The 16,504-nt window shown below is 46.5% G+C and overlaps 1 long non-coding RNA gene across 1 annotated transcript in view; it reads left to right on the forward strand.

Annotated features, from left to right (window-relative positions):
* The first annotated feature begins 11,848 nt into the window (after positions 1-11,848).
* LOC136582805 (uncharacterized) overlaps positions 11,849-16,504 on the forward strand; it is a 107,128-nt gene continuing 102,472 nt past the window's right edge. Inside the window, exon 1 of the long non-coding RNA XR_010787225.1 lies at positions 11,849-11,869. This is a non-coding gene — a long non-coding RNA (uncharacterized lncRNA). The remainder of the gene's footprint in view (positions 11,870-16,504) is intronic.

The raw sequence follows: 16,504 nt of genomic DNA on the forward strand, positions 1-16,504 counted from the left end.
GTGCAAGGCCGGCACTAAAATAGGACATGCTGCGATTTTCCTCCATGAGCGGAAAATTGCAGTTGATTTCCGCTCGAAGGCATGGAAATTTGTTTTCTTTTCATGTCCTATGGGGAGTATTTACTGCGAGATCCGGGGGCGAACGCTCACTCCAGATCCCGCAGTACAAATACGGCCATGGGCATTGGGCCTAACAAAGATTTTACAGTATTCTCTGTTACCATTTTGGAACAAGAAAGACTAGATAATCTTTATGATGGGCCATAGATCCCACTGGAAAGCAGCAGTTTGAAAAAAAAGTTTTTATTGCCCATGTTCCCCGGCACACGAGGCGGCACTTCCGCACACATCCACAGAAAAAAGAAGACCTGGACAGGTAAGCACTGGCCGTGGGCAGGTTCAGATTCCGCTGTGGGCTCTCGCATGCGGAATCTGACCCGCCCGTGGACATGAGGCCTTAATGCAGCGGATGAGTAGATGCCAGAGAGTTAAACTTCAAAATATATTTATGAAATGTAATGTATCAGAATAAGGAACCCACGGGGCAATAGGCTTCTCGGTCTTGAGTTCATGCTGCCCGTAGTTCAGGTAGCATAAATCTTTCAAAATTATCCCTTTAAACAGGAAGACAGCGCAGAATGACAGATTATTCCCATTACTGAAGACCTGAGATTACTTCGGAATAACAATGGGTGTTTTTATAACCTGACAGCTATAGTAGGAATTGTAGCTCTGGAATTGCACTTCCATCAGCAAAGAGTTTGGACCCTGATCCTTGTTAATGGTACAACCCTAAATGATCATTAACAAAACCACCAGTATTATTTGCTGTACACATGTTTAAAAGGAGAATTACAACTAAAGGCCATAAGGTTAAATACAAGGTAGAATCTCAATGCTACTCTGTTTTGCTTCAGAGCTTTTAGTAGAAGACTATGTTTCCAAGACCATCGGTTACCTCAAAAATTTGCATGGTGTTTGTCAGGAGGGGACTTGCGGCCGTCGGCGGTCATGAGCGGCACGGGTGTGGTGGAGTGCCTAGGGTCGTTGGTGGCCTTGGTGATGTCACCCGGGGTCTCCTGGGGTGGTTGGTGTCTGGTACGGTGTTGGGTGTGGGGTCCATGGCACTGCTGGGCGGGGCCTCGGCCGGGCTCGGAGTTCCCCTGTTACGGGGCGCGGCCGGAGGAGGGCTTCATGCTTTACCGGCTGGCGCGTCACCAGGTTCTGCCTCAACCTAGGTGGGGCTTTGGGTATTTAGCTCTGCAGACACTGTCAGTCCCTGCCAGTGGTTGCTAATTGTTCTCCAGCTAACACCCGCTCACATTGCTCGCTCCAGTCCTCTAACGCGGTTTGCTCTGACCTATCTGTCTTCCTTTGGATTCTTTGGTAGTTCTTTGGTGATTATTTGACCCTCTTAGTTCTAAGTTGGATTTTGTGATATTCTGTCTTCTGGTTAGTTGGTCTCTCCTGTCCCTGTCCCCGGGGTTTAGCCCAGGGGGACAAGTAGGTAGGGACAGGGGAGCGGGTTGGTTGTAGAGACTTCCTGTCATCCGTTCCTAAACCTGTCACGACAGTGTTCTTGTTTTGCAATTAAGGGTGCCTACCCACTTGCGATTTTTTTTCCTGCGATGTTTTGCGTTTTTTCTCAAGAGCAATTAGTATAGAATGTGTTCTTGTCCATCTGGGTTTTGTTTTCCGTTTCGTGGGGTTTTTTCACATAGGAACTGTCAGTTGCATATGTGTCCTTATTTTTCTCTTAATGCACCCATGATTGTCAATGGAGGGCTGCAAAAAACGTGCAAAAAACGCCACGACAAACGCACAAAAAATACGCGAAAATGCCGCGTTTTTCACGCGTGAAAATCGGCAACGCAAGTGGGTAGGCGCCCTAAGGCAGATAGTAGACCGTAATGAATGTGTAGTATGTGTCTTCATCTGCAAATAAAGTTGAATTTGTTAAGAACTTTTTTTTTTTTAAATGAAGGTACGGTAGGCTAGAAAACGGCAAATCCCATCTACAGTTGGCTAGGGCACAAAATATAAGATTGTCTTATGTTTATATGTATTCATCCATTCCAACTGTATTCCCTCTAGCGAAGTACAGGAAACAATGCAAAACCGATCCTGCAGTTTTCTAAGGGGTCGGTTCGGATCAGGTGATGACAATTTTTCCATCGGTTGGACAAAAAATAACCAGGAAAATGTATGTTACTGAAAGCACAGTTGGGTGGGGTCATGGTCTGTTTTTAAAGATGTTCTATGGTTTGTGTAGGGTCAGATGTCTATTTCTCATGTGTGGGTTCATTAAGGGGTTGTATCAGAATCACAAGTTACAACCTATTCGCAATATAGCGGATAGCTCACTGATTGGTAGGGGTCCGACCACTGAGACACCCATTGCTCTCGAGAATGGGCGGTCCCGTGTACCCCTACTTTCCTACACCCCTCGTAGTGATGAGGAAGCTAAATGGTTAATTTTATATGGGACTGCCAGAGATAGCCAAGTAGCAAGCACTCAAGTACTTCCGTCAGCCCCATTGAAATTAATGGAGTCGCGACTGTGCATGCTCAGCAATCTTGGGATTGGTTTAAATATGAACTAATAGTGCTTCCCCTGTAGGTTCAATCTCCAAAATGCAGCTATGCTCCGTACCGGTGAGCGCAGTTGCGCATACGCCCATTTGAAGAAGCACTAAGTTAAATAAACTTTATTTGTGCAGTACTGAAAACCCCCAAAAGTGTTTGTTTGGGACATTAAAATTAATGAAAATGCAAATGCATAAAAAATGTATCGCCCTCTAATAGCTAGACAGTGCAATCTTAGATAGTCTAAAAATGTATCAGATTTATCAGAGTGATGTATGCTGAATGAAGAACTGGCAAATTTTTTAGTCAGCTCTGTCTAACTTTATTCAACTTATTGGCTTAGTTTACTCCAGTTTTTCCACCAAAGTTTTGGTGCAATTTTTGACATGCGATGTCCTATTTATGTCACTTCCCCTTTCCCACTAAACCACACCCTCTTCCAGTGAAGCCACGCCCCATTTCAGGCACAGCAAAAAGTGTCAAAAAATGTCTACAACAATCATGACGTGGTATAAACATGTAGGGCAGTTTTTTGCTACAGTTTGTACATTTTCTGGTGCATCTTCAACAGCAAATCTGCCCTAATATGCCTAGCAAAATGCCATCACCTCTTCTGTATTATATTCATATACATTTACCCCTGAGGCATGCTTCATTTGAAAGTGACATTCAGTGGATATTATTTAGACTGCAGTTTCAAATGCACAATTTTTCATACATTAGGCGCATCTCGGGCGGTCCAAGCGTCTAAAAAGAAATCTACACCGGCTGTGAGCTTGAGTAGATTTCTGGCACAATTTATGCCAGTTTCTGATGTAAATATATATATATATATATATATATATATATATATATATATATATATATATAAAGGTGAAAGCACTGACTGACTGACTGACTGACTCACTGACTGACTGGCCACTAAGGATGAGCGAGTATACTCGCTAAAGCACTACTCGTCCGAGTAATGTGCTTTAGCCGAGTATCTCCATGCTCGTCCTTAAAGATTCGGGGACCGCTGCGGCTGGCAGGTGAGTCGCGGCGGGGAGCAGGGGAGAGCGGGCGGGAGAGAGGGAGAGAGAGATCTCCCCTTTGTTCTTCCCCGCTCTAACCCGCAGCTCCCCGCTCCGCGGCGGTCCCTGAATCTTTAAGGACGAGCAGGGAGATACTCGTCTAAAGCACATTACTCGGACGAGTAGTGCTTTAGCTAATATACTCGCTCATCCTTACAGGCCACTAATTCTCCAACTTCCCGATGTCGTAGAAACATGAAATTTGGCATGAGCATTCTATAGGTCCTAAATAGGAAAAGTAAAGGGGTTAGACCTCTATCAGTTAATGCTAAGTGCAAAAGTAAGTGCGCCCCTATGTAATATAACTTCCTGGTGTCAGCGTAAAATTTGGCACAAGCATTCCTTAGGTCCTAAACTTGATTATTCAATTCTAAGTGTAAAAAGTCAGTGTCTATATCTGTCTATATACTGATTAGAATCTACCTCATACATCCGGGTTTATACTGAAGAGAATATAACACTGTTCTGTGTGAGTATAGTGAGGACAATCTACATTACCTATCTGCCTACATACTGATTACATAAGGAAGTGACCATGGACTGCAGACATGGAGCATGCCTTTAAGGCATGCTTTGGAGATACAGTGACATGTCATTGTTTTAGAGTTTACATTTTTATTTTTTGGGAAATTTTTTTTCTTGGGGGGGGGGGGGGGAGTTGTCACACCTCTCAACTGACAAAACACAACATTCTCCGTATGTTTGTAGGTTATAAACATAATAAATGTTCCTATGATTGAGTTACATATCGTTTCTGTTTTTCTTTTTTTTTAGAATTTCTAGTTTTGGAACGCTTTTGAAGTGTAAAATTTGCTATATCAAAATGCCACAAAATTGTGTCAATTTAGTGAATAATGTTTATTAGATTTGTGGGGAAATAACATTTTCGTCACAGAAACACAATCTGACGCCTCTTGTGAAGACTGCCTATCATCATTTTTTTGGTATGAAGGTCGGGGACCAGGATAAGGTTTGGCTCCACATATATGTTGCAGCTCTTGTTCAGTTAAACTACGAGAATGGCTGAAAAATAAAAAACGCTCTATGGCTTTTGCTGTGCCTAGGGTTTGGCGGGAGCCTACAAACCATACAGATGACTGCTATGTCTACTTGACTCCACCTATAAAGGCAGGATTGTCAATGAAGAAAATAGGAACAGTTCAATACCTGAATCTTCCATCTGCTATTCGACCTATTCCACATTTAGATAGTTTACCATTCCTACTCCACCACAACATTACGAGCTTGAAGTAGAAAATGAAGAAAGTGTGGAAAAAGAGGAACCCAACAAGCCTTTCACATCCCATGACCCTGAGTTTCCCATGGGAGAGTTGAGGGCCCCAAAAATAAGCCTTAGCAAGATGTTTAAATAGTGTCCCGACAGTTATATGTGTAAAAAAATAAATATTTTGGAGCAAAAGTTAATATAAGACCCTGTCTTATTTTCGGGGAACACGGGATTATGGATCATTTCTGGGAGTTGTGGCATTTTTCTCTCTGTAGGTATAGGAGGTGAGGGGATGTAGGACATGAAGCTGCAGAGCCCAGCTGAGGAGGAGGTTTTTGAAGGATTAATTCCTTGTCAGCTTAAATGGAAAGCCCCATATGTATTGTATCCTTTCTTGTTGCAGGATCAATAAGTACAGCTTGAGGGCCCTCCTCTTGGATAGTGTTGATGGTGCGAAGTTGGGAAACAACTGATAGTTAACCCCTTAGTGACGAAGCCTGTTTGCGCCTTAGTGACGGACCCAAATTTTGGAAATCTGACATGCGTCGTTCAACATAGCATAATGCCGTAACGTTTTTGCATATCCAAGTGATTCTGACATTGTTTTTTCGCCACATGTTGTACTTCATTTAGGTGGTAAGAATAGACCCATAGCATTTGTGTATATTTATTAAAAGTGCCAATATTGGAAAAATTTTCAACTGTAATATCTCAAATATGTCCAAATATACTGTACAAATTTTTTGATAGGATATATATTTCCATCTGTTTACTTTATTCTAAATGCACATATGAAAAACTTGTGTTTTTTTTAACCATTTAGATGACGTACAAATTTAACATTACTTTTCAGCATTTTGAGGAACACTTTGTTTTCTTTCAGCAAGCCAAATTTGCAAAGGCTCATAGGTGTCAGAATGATAGATACTCCCCCAAATGACCCCATTTTAAAAACTACACCCCTTAATGTATCCACAGTTTTTTTTTTCAGGAATTAATTCAATTTAGAGGGGAAAAAAATAAAATTTCATATTTTTCAAATATTTCATTTTAAAGAAAATGAGGATTGACACCCAAAATGGATCCCCCTGTTTGTCCTGTGTTCAGAAACATACCAATTGGGGCCCTAATCTTATGCCTGGATGCACAACGGGGCAAAAACCGAAAGGAGTAGTCAGTGTCTTTCAGAACATACATTTTGCTTGAAGGCGTTTTAGGCCCCATAGCACACTTGTAGAGCCCTTGAGCGTCCAAAACAATAGAAAACCCCCACAAATGACCCCATTTTGAAAAATAGGCCCCTTAACGAATTTATCTAGGGGTGTACTGCCCATTTTGACCCTACAGTTTTTGAATTAATTCAAGCAAAGCAAAAGGAAAAAAATTGTGATTTTCCTTTTTTTAGCAATTCTGTCATTTTAAAAACAGCTTTTTTGGTACAGCACACATATGAATGAAGACTTTCACCCCAAAATGGATACCCCTATTTGTCCCGTGTTCAGAGACATACCCATTGTGGCCCTATTCTTATGTTTGGATGCATAATGGGGCCCAAAATGTAAGGAGTAGTCGGTGGCTTTCAGAACAGAAATTTAGCATGAAGGTGATTTAAGCCCCATTGCCCACTTGTAGAGTTCTTGAGCGGCCAAAACGACAGAGAACCCCCATAAATGACCCCATTTTGAAAACTACATCCTTAGCAAATTCCTCTAGGGGTGTACTGTGTATTTTTACCCTACAATTTTTGAATAAATCTAAGCAAAGCAGTAGGAAAAAATTACAATTTTCAGTTTTTTGGCAATTGTATCAATTTAAAAACTGTTTTTTTTTGTACAGCACACAAATGAATGAAGACATTCACCCCAAAATGGATCCCTCTGTTTGTCCCGTGTTCAGAAACATAACCATTGTGGCCCTAATCTACTTAAAGGACACATGGCTAGGCCTATAATGGAAGGAACACCCGTTGGATTTCAGGGTACAACGGAATAAATTCCGGGCCCCATCTCCCACTTATAGAGCTATTTAGCATCTAAAACGATAAAGAACCCCCACAAATGACCCCATTTTGAAAACTAGACTTCTTAACTAATTCATCTAGGGGTGTACTGCATATTTTGACCCCACAGTATTTGAATGAATCTAAGCAAAGCAGAAGGAAAAATTACGATTTTAATTTTTTGGGCAATTTTGTCAATTTAAAAACAGGTTTTTTTTGTACAGTGTACATAGGAATGAAGACGTTAACCCCAAAATGGATCCCCCCGTTTGTCCCGTGTTCAAAAACATACCCCTTGTGGCCCTAATCTACTTATAGGACACATAGCAAGGCCTGCAATGGAGGGAACACCCGTTGGATTGCAGGGCACAACTGAATAAATCCCAGGCCCCATTGCTCACTTGTACGGAATAAAAATTGACACGTAAAAAAAAATTCCCTCCACCCCCCCCCCCTTGCTCCCAAATCTTAGATAAAAGTAATAATATGAACTGTGTGGTATTTCCGAAGACAGGGGCAATTACGGAGGCTGCTTGGGGTAATTAAACCGGTATCCCCCCTCCTCTCATGCTTTTTGGGGGTATTTTGTGACCTCAGTGGCGGGTATGGGGTGTAAAAAGTATCACTCTGTGAGGCTCCGTAAGCTTAATGAGGTGCGGCGGTCTCACACAGAAGACGCTCAATAAGCTGCTCCTGGAACTGCAGGAAGGCGAGCGTTCCCGGGGCTTCTTGTAAATTACGTATTACAGGTAGCGGTCTGAATAAGGCCGGGCTCACGCAGCCGTAGGTGGAATCCGCTTGCGGAGGTCCGCAACGGATCCCATCTGTGAGCCCGGCTGTGGCCCTGCGTACGGCCGCTTAATATACTGCGCATAACTGCCTACTCACACAGGCGGTCATGCGCAGTACATTTTTTTTGTTGTTTGTTTTTCCCGCACCGTCACTTAGCGATGACGCGGGTACCCACTGCCCATATACAATGTAGTAGCGTATGGGCTGCGGGTATATCCGTGACCATGGAGCACAATGGGCTCTATGTTGCGGATATCCACGGTAAAATAGAACATGCTGCGTTCTCTTTTCTGCGAATGGATTATGCAATTCCAACCCGCTAATGTGAGCGGAATTGTGTAATCCAATGCGATTGATCTGCGTATTACTGCGGATCAGACGCATGTGGAATCCGTAATTCCTATCCGGTCATGTGACACCGGCCTAATGTAGATCCTTTTTATCCTACCTTTTTATTACGTGACCGGCGACCGCTCAACAAGGTCACTGCTCCAGGCTCTTGGCGACCATTGGTTGCTGGGAGCAAGGAGATTTTACGTTTCCTGGGCTCCCCGCCTCCTGCCCATGCGTCCAGTGTTTTGCCGGTGGTCGCATGTGCAAAATCAGGGAAAGTTCACAGAGGAAGATCGCGTCGGGGTGCAAATACGGAGCCTCTGGTAAAAAGTTTCATCTCCTCTCACCGATCGCATTGGTGAGGGGAGATGAAGCTTCACATTTTTTTTACTTTTACGTGATCGCCATTATCCACTGGATAACGGCGAACACGTGATCAGGAACCGCTCACCACGGCCCCCGTGAAATCTTCAGGCTCTCGGCTAAGTTTTGTAGCCAGGAGGAGGGAGATTTTGAATTTCCCGGGCAATCTTTGACTTTCGCGAATGCGTCCGCAATTTTGGCGATTGGCGCGTGCGCAGAAGCTGGGGTAAGGTCCGCGGATAAGTCCGGGGGCCCTATGTAAGTCATTTCATGCTCCCTCGCGGATATGATCCGGTGGGGGGAGATGAAAGGTAAGCTTTTTAACTTTTTTTTTACTTTTCAAAACTTTTTTTTTTACTTTTAGCATTGTCCATCCTGTCTTGAAGAGTAATTGTCCTCTGGCTAAGCTCTCAGAATTCGTTGGAAAGTTTAGTCGTTATTTTGGAGTCTATTTAGAAACCAGAGTCTCTTTCTTGATACACTTTCGGTAGGATGCACTGGTGTGGCGATGCGTGCGTTATAGGTATGTTGTACTGCAGAGGCTACGGCAAGCTTTCGTCTGCGCTGTAACTAAAGCACGATTGCTTTTTGCTTGTCATAGCAATACTGACCACTACGTGGCAACAGATTCCTCCTACTGTGTATATCTAGCAAGGTGTACTGCAGTTGGAGAAAACTTAGAGCTTTGCAGTGGGTCATGAACTACCAGCACTGACCAATGTAGGTGAGGTGTTGTTCACAGTGCTGGAAGGGATAGAAAACCCTGCATGGGTCCACACAAGGTGGAGAATGCCCTTTTACAGAGCTGGCACTGGTTGTGGGGTGGAGCCAACTAGGAATGGTGGGAGAGTCCGGCCTTAGTGCAGGTGGTGGCCTTACAAGGCTTGCAGGTATTGTGGCAGTAGGGACTCTATTATAAGAGGCCATATGCAGGGTGCCGTCTGTCCTATGTGGTGCCCCTGTGGTTCTGAGTGGCCTATGGTGTATGCGCTGCCGGCTCTGCTGTGCGGGGTGTAGCAGAGCAGCAGGGGACTCACCCTGGTAGATGCTGCAGTCATTTCACCAGCACTCTGCAGGTCCAGCTGCCGTGCCTCCGCTGTGAATAGGGTTGCCACCCGACCTGTAAATCACCGGTCTGGCCAGTATTTTTACCGCCCAGGCTGGTGCCGGTATTTTTTTTTTACCGGCCCTATTACAGGCCAGTGTTATTATCGGGCCCCGGGGACTGCGGCAGGCTGCGACAAAAATACTGGCCTGTATAGTCTGCAGGAGGCAACCCATGATACAGGGCAGCGTCAGTCAGCAGCCAGCAGACTATGCTGATGACGCGCCCCTGTCGTGTGTCCGCCAGAGCACAGGAAGTCTCGCACATGCGCTTTAGCCTCCTGGACTACTAGCGTGCGCAGGCAGCAGAGAGATACAGCCCGCGTGTGTATGGCGGGAGTCAGGACTCAGGAGTGGGAGTACTGACTCGGGACTTGGTCGGACCTTGGACATCGGTGGCTGTACAGGCAGGGGTGAGTCTGGTGGTGAGACCGTGACTGAGAGAGAGGTAAAAAGGCTGCAGAGCAGAACAGAAGACTAGTCAGTATGGTGGCGAGGAGGGGGCTGCTCGCTGCTTGGGGAGTGGGGACTCGGGAGTCTGGGTCCCAGGGAGTGTGGGACACACAAAAGAGCCTGAACGGTGCCTGACTGCAGACAGTCAATATAGGAGCACTGGGTGCGTGGGGATGTAGGAGCACTGGATGGGGCTACTATAGGAGCACTGTTATTGTATGGAGCTATAGGAGCACTGTATGGACTCCTATAGCTCCATACAGTGCTCCTATAGCTCCATACAGTGCTCCTGTAGTAGCCCCATTCAGTGCTCCTATAGCCACATACAGTGCTCCTGTAGCTCCATATAGTGCTCCTGTAGCCCCATCCAGTGCTCCTGTAGCTCCATATAGTGCTCCTATAGCCCCATCCAGTGCTTCTATAGCTCCATATAGTGCTCCTGTAGTAGCTCCATGCAGTGCTCCTATAGCTCCATACAGTGCTCCTATAGCTCCATACAGTGCTCCTATAGCTCCATACAGTGCTCCTATAGCTCCATACAGTGCCCCTATAGCTCCATACAGTGTTCCTGTAGCTCCATATAGTGCTCCTGTAGTAGCCCCATCCAGTGCTCTTATAGCTCCATACTATGGAGCTATAGGAGCACTGGATGAGGCTACAGGAGCACTGAATGGCGCTGTAGGTGCACTGGATGGCAGTATATGGCATACTTGTACGGCATCCAGAGGTCAGGCACAGGCTGCTGTCATTCCTGGTGGCCTGGGTACTAGCAGGTGAGGGTACAGCAGTCAGTAAGTGACACCAACTTTCCAGGTTGGATCACAACTGTTGCAGGAGGGGCAGTGGGCAGAGCAGTCACACAGAGATGTAGCAGAGCTCTGCTGCAGCCTGCGCCACATTACAGAAAAGTCACACTGAGATGTAGCAGAGCTCTGGGCATCTCCTGTATATAGCGATGTGCGGTCAGAATTTTCAATTGTGGGAAAGGGCACCAAGGGGGGAACTATTACCAGTGGAGCAGCTTAGGGGGCACTATCACCAGCAGAATGCCGTGATAAGCCACACCCAAGCCCCGCCCCCTTTTAACCATGGCCGGTATTTTTTCGTGACAAGGGTGGCAACCCTAGCTGTGCAGCTTCTTTCTCCCGGGGGCAGGGGGTCTTCTCTGACACCCGGGAGTACCTCAACCTGCAGAGGAGTGCTGTGAGCGTCTCGCGCTCTGTCACTGATGGGGAGCCGCTGGTCCCTCACACGTGGTTCTCTGAGCTGCGTCTAGCTGCCGGAGCTCCCGCTACCAGCGGTATGAGGAGTGCGGTGTGTGGCCTGCTGCTACTCTCTCTGTGGGAGCCTGCAGCGGTCCTTCCAGGTTTGCGGCAGATGAAGTGTGGCTCTCGTTTCCCGCTCTCCACATTGTAAACCATGTTAAATCACATTTTTGCTCACACTCGCAGATACGAATTATGTATTCCGTGACCAGGGGAAAAATTGCCGCATGCCATATTTTGCTACGGACTCCGCACAGACGGCCTCCATTGAAGTCAGTGGAGTCAGTCCAACCCGCAGCCCATACGCAGCTAACATTGTGTATGGCCCGCAGGTACCCATGCCATTGCTAAGCGACTGCACCGGAAATACAAGCATTAAAAAAGGAAAAAAAACTACAGCACATGACCGACGGACAGAAAATTCAGGTATGTGGGGTCACCGGCTTCATAGCCCGAATCCGCTGCAGGCCCTTCCGCATGCGGAATCCGGTTCGCCCGTGTGAAGCCGGCTATATTGTATCTTATCCATACAGCGTTTCACAAATCTCTACTTTTTTATTTATGGCCCTAGGTCGCAGCAAAAAAACAACCCAAGCATCCAGAGCTTCAAGATGCTGAACAAACTAATCAGGACGATGAAGTTGCTGTGTCACAACCTTCAAGGAGCCAAGAGGTATGTTATTACTTAGAAGGTTTTCCAGGACTACACTATTGATGACCTATCCTTAAAAGTAGGTCAACAATAGTTGATCATGGAGGGTGCAGGGCTTGGGATCCCCTCCGATTGAAATGCTGTGCTCTGATGAGTGCCACATCCTCTTCTCAGGCATGTGACATCACGTTCATCAGTCATGGCTAGAGAGCAGCTCAGTCCATTTCACTTGAACTGCAGTACCAGGCACAGGCACTGTACAGTGTATGGTGCTGTGCCTGGCATCGACTGAAGTGACAGAGGTTCTTATCCGAGTGTTGCTGTCTCTTCAGTCAGCTGATTGGTAGGGATCCCAAATAGTGGACCCTCACTGATCAACTATTGATGACCTATCCTGAGCACAGAAAACCACTTTAATGTTATTGGTCACAGCGTTCATCTGTTGTCCAGGGGGACATCATCTCTGCGGTTATGTAGGGAGGGCTTCATTCCACGTCAGATGACCTAATTTGGGAGAGGGTGCCTGCTCGAATATCTTCAATTTTTCTGAAGTTTTTAAAGAATGTTCATTGTTCATACACCACCTGTATGAAGTTTTGCAAAGTTCCAGCTTAGGGCGCAGTCACACGGACGTTTGTAACCGGCGTTTTTCCGCACGTCCAAAAATTGGCACCAGTTAGAACCAATGCTTTTCAATGTGAGCGGTCACATGGGCAAATTTTACATGCAGAAAAACGCCTGCGGTGAAAATTATAGAACAAACTGGTGTTCTGTGTATGCTGTCGCATCCGGGGGTTTCACCTTGTGCTTCATGTGGCCGGTGGCAGCAGTGCCGACCCCACTGAGAACATATATGAAGATAGTGATCCTCTGCCATAGCTGTCACAGCTGTGGAAGAGGAGAAAGATGTTCTCCCATTGAATTCAATGGAGCCGGCAATACAGCCGACTGCATTGAAAGCAATGGGCTGCTGGCAAGGGCTGCAGTGATTTTCGGGGAAAGGCTTAAAATATAAGCCCTTCCCTGAAAACCATCCTAAAAATGTGTAAAAATAAAAAAAAAACCAATGTATACTCACCTCTCTGCAGCTGCCAGGGCTCAGCCGTGTCCAGCCGCCTCTTCTCCTGCACTGCTCTGAGGAGCTTTCAGCAGGCGGGGATTTAAAATCAGTGCTATCAGTCGCCCCCCAGCCGGCGCGGCTGATCTCACACAGGCGTTGCGGAGATTCACCGCGGGAGCAAGAGCCAGCAGACAGATCTCCGCGGTGAGCCTATCTGACAGCCTATATTGTGCTGTGCATATAGAAGAGCTGTGTGTGTAAATACAGAGCGGATCATGGCACCACACTGTTATAAAAACTGTCTCTGTTACCAATAGCAACCAAACACAGCTGTGCTGTGATTGGTTGCTAAGCCTCTAGCTTAGATATAATCTGTGCTACAGATGGAGACTCTAGTACCCTGTTGTCCCACCTCTAGCTTGGATACAAGGTGTGATATGGGTTGGTATGGAAGCCCTAGTACCCAGTTGTACCACCGCTAGCTTGGATACAAGATGTAATAGGGGGGCATGGAGGCTCTAGTACCCTGTTCTACCGCCTCTAGCTTAGATACAAGATGAGATGGAGCATGGCGGCTCTAGTATCCTGTTGCACTGCCTCTAGCATGGATACAAGATGTGATACGGGCAGGCATGGAGGCTCTAGTACCCTGTTGTACCGACTCTAGCTTGGATAGAAGATGTGATACGGGCAAGCATGGAGGCTCTAGTACCCTATTGTACCGCCTCTAGCTTGGATAGAAGATGTGATACGGGCAGGCATGGAGGCTCTAGTACCCTGTTGTACCGCCTCTAGCTTGGATAGAAGATGTGATACAGGCGGGCATGGAGGCTCTAGTACCCTGTTATAATACGGTACCTGTACCTTGGATAGAAGATGTGATATGGTCAGACATGGAGGCTCTAGTACCCTGTTGTACTGCCTCTAGCTTGGATACAATATGTGATAGGGGCAGGCATGGAGGCTCTAGTATCTTGTTGTACCACCTCTAGCTTGGATACAAGATGTGATACAGGTGGGCATGGGAGCTCACGTAACCTGTTGTATCACCTCCAGCTTGGATACAAGGTGTGATATGGGTGGGCATGGATGCTTAGTATCTTGTTGTACCACGTCTACCTTGGATACAAGATGTGATGCAGGCGGGCATGGAGACTCTTGGAGCCTTTTGTACAGCCTCTAGCTTGGATACAAGAAGTGATATGGGTGGGCATGCAGGCTCTAGTACCCTGTTGTACTGCCTCTAGCTTGGATACAGTATGTGATAAGGGCAGGCATGGAGGCTCCAGTATCTTGCTGTACCCCCTTTAGCTTGAATACATGATGTGATACTGGCAGGCATTAAGGCTCTAGTACCCTGTTGTACCATATCTAGCTTAGACACAAGATGTGATACAGGTTGGCATGGAGGCTCTAGTACCCTGTTTTACTGCCTCTAGCTTAGATACAAGATATAATATAGGCGGGCATGGAGACTCTAGTACCCTGTTGTACCACCCCTAGCTTGGATAAAAGGTGTGATATGGGTTGGCATAAGGGCTCTAGTACCCCGATGGGCCACCTCAAGCTTGTATATAAAATGTGATACGGGCGGGCATGGATAATTTACTATCGTGTTGTACCACCTCTAGCTTAGATACAAAATGTGATACGGGCCACCTTAAGCTTGTATATAAGATGTGATACAGGTGGACATAGAGGCTCTAGTATCCTGTTGTACCGCCTCTAGCTTGTATATAAGATATGATACAGGTGGGCAAAGATGCTCTAGTATCCTGTTGTACTGCTTCTAACTTGTATATAAGATATGATACGGGTCGGCATGGAGGCTCTAGTACCCTGTTGTACCGCCCTTAGCTTGGATACAAGATGTCATACGGGTAGACATGGAGGCTCTAGTACCCTGTTGTAACGCCTTTAGCTTAGATACAAGATGTGATACAGGCAGGCATGGAGATTCTTGGAGCCTGTTGTACCATCTCTAGCTTGAATACATGATGTGATACGGGCGGGCATGAAAGCTCTAGTACCCTGTTGCACCGCCTCTAGCTTAGACAAAAAATGTGATACAGGTGAGCATGGAGGCTCTAGTACCCTGATGCGCCACCTCAAGCTTGTATATAAGATGTAATACAGGCGGGCATGGAGGCTCTAGTATCCTGTTGTACCGCCTCTAGCTTAGATACAAGATGTGATACGGGCGGACATGGAGGCTCTAGTACCCTGTTGGGCCACCTCAAGCTTGTATATAAGATATAATACGGGTGGGCATGGAGGCTCTAGTATCCTGTTGTACTGCCTCTAGCTTGGTACAAGGTGTGATATAGGCGGGCATGGATATACATATTTTCTGTATGATACCCTGCAGCTCATCGCTTCACATTTGCTGTTACTGAGCCTCTAGATCGTCCAAACTTGTTGTCTGTCGTAGTTGGCGCCAACGATGGTCCCATATATTAATCTGGTGCCCAGGCAGCCACGAAACTGTGACAATGTTGTGGAGGCTCCTGTGACGCCTTTGTGTGCGCGGCCAAGCATTATCCTGCTGGACAATATACAGGAGATGTATAACTTATACCAGCTGTACATATATACAGGTATACAAGGCCCCTGCAGCCTTTCTTTGTGTGTGCCCTCACATCACATCTCCCATTGATTTCAATGGTGCCGGCGGCATCATCGTACCATGTGCTGGGTGCATGCAATGCGATGCCAGGTTTCTCTGTTGAAACTACTTCCCCGGAGTGATGCAAGACATTTTTGATACAAAAATGCCTCGCATCCGCGGTGAATTCGCATATTGGCGAGCGCGATATCGGGCCGTGATTCCTGAAGCCACTCTCATTCAGACTTTTTTTTCAATGATTACAGCGGCGTTTTGAACGCCGAGGTAATCGCAGTATAACGCTCTCATTGATTTCAATGGGGGCTCACAGACATGTGCTCAAACGGGGCGCTTTTCGAGCGCTGTCTGTTTTATTTTTTGCCTATAGCGCACTTCATCAATGATGTGGTGTGCTAAAGCCACTGTTGCAGCCAGAAACGCTGCCTCCGAAAACGAAGGTAAAATGGCGGCAAAGCGCGGTGCTTTGCCAGGGCCATGTGTGATAGAGGCTTAAGGGGTCCAGAAATAAGTCATGTTTGGAAATGCCACGGCGCCAGATCATGTATGGAAATTTGCTTTGCAGCTGTATGCAGCACGGTTTAGGTATGGGTGCCGGTAAAGAAAGGGGGGCCAAGCTGAACTTTTGTATCCGGGCCCCTGAGCCTTTAGTTACGCCCCTGCTATATGTGCACGCTGGGAGCTACAGCAGCTGGAAACTGCAATACGCTAAGGCCTAGTGGCCCATTACATATAGTGGGGCTTCCCGGTTCCCTTCACCCCTATGTGCCATCCTCATCCACCATGTCGTCCATGTAGTCCTCCGGTTCACTGAATGACATCTCCTCCTCGGTGGCTTCCTCTTCCTCCATGTCGAGCTCCGGCTCATCTATCGTGTTATCCGCCTGGTGCATTTCCAACTCTCACCGCTCCGCTCGTACTCGAGGTCTCCGTGCTTCCCCATGGAGCTGCTGGGTTCGGGATCTCCCTCAGA

Source organism: Eleutherodactylus coqui, chromosome 11, assembly GCF_035609145.1.
Source record: "Eleutherodactylus coqui strain aEleCoq1 chromosome 11, aEleCoq1.hap1, whole genome shotgun sequence".
In the NCBI taxonomy this organism is placed as follows: Eukaryota; Metazoa; Chordata; class Amphibia; order Anura; family Eleutherodactylidae; genus Eleutherodactylus; species Eleutherodactylus coqui.